Genomic DNA, 1,229 nt, shown 5'->3' on the forward strand with positions numbered 1-1,229 from the left:
CATGAATATGAAATCAATCCAAAAATAATAAATAAAATAAAAAAACATACTATGGAATAGGTAGACATACCAGAAATGGCATTTCAAGTTACAAATAATGTATTTAATTCAATTTAATTACAATCAGTTTTTCTGCCAAATTCTCATAGACTTAAGTTCTGTTTTTTCTTTAACTTTTTTCCAACATAAGCATTTAATGTAATCATCCAAGGTTTGTTAACATAATCTCTGTGCATTCAAGGATGCCCATAAGGGGGGAAAGAGAGGAAGCTTTCTAGGCTAAGACACTCAGACAAAAGGATTAAAAAGTGACAGGACCAATCAGCAAGGGGCAGTACTTTCAGGCTCAGTGGAGTTGTGCCGTATGCAAGCAGCAACGAGAGTCCGGTGCAATTATGGCAGAAGACATTAGCGTTTTATCAGAACTTGACGACATTTCTTTGTTAAAAGAAGAATAAAAAACAGCACTGAGTTGTTCTCTTTTCAAAAACAACAAAAGTTGTGTACTGACATGTCTACAGTTGCCATGGTTCACGTTATGCAGTTCTCTATGGAGTTTAGTCCTCGGTATCGGCTATGTCACGTGTTTTGTTGCTCTGATTGGCCCGTAAAGATGTGACAGACAGAATGTTCATCCAATCACCCTCTCTGCCGTTTCCCAAACAATGTCTGTGAGTGGTTTACCAGATAGATGTGTGAAACAAATTCATCTGGCGTGCCACGTTAACATGAGTCTTGTTCTGCTCAAGGTTTTCACCTGGTAAAAGGACTTTTTCCCCTGCCACTGTAACTTCCCTAAAATGTTGCTTAGTGCTGAGCTCATGATGGATTAATGTTGGTCTATATAAATAACACAAAGAGTTTGTTGGAGACCTACCCTTAAAATGTCTTAAGGCAGCATGTATTATGATTTGGAACTTACAAAAAAGATTGAGACTGACTGACCTGATTATGTAGCTAGACTACAGTAATAAGTAATCAGAGTTATTACAGCTACTATGAGGAAAATTACGGCCCATTTTAAAATATACTGCATTTGACTGGGCAGTTTCCAAGACAAAAGTTACAGACCAATACTGCCATCAGTAGACAAGCATAACAACTGTTTAACTTTTAAATCAGTACTATAATGAAGTCGCTCTTTACGCCTTGATTTATTCACAAAAATGTATTTTAAAGCTACTTATTTTATTTCTATATTTTGTTTTTCCATAGAAAAACATCCTCAA

Source organism: Cheilinus undulatus, linkage group 3 (assembly GCF_018320785.1).
Source record: "Cheilinus undulatus linkage group 3, ASM1832078v1, whole genome shotgun sequence".
NCBI classification, from domain to species: Eukaryota; Metazoa; Chordata; class Actinopteri; order Labriformes; family Labridae; genus Cheilinus; species Cheilinus undulatus.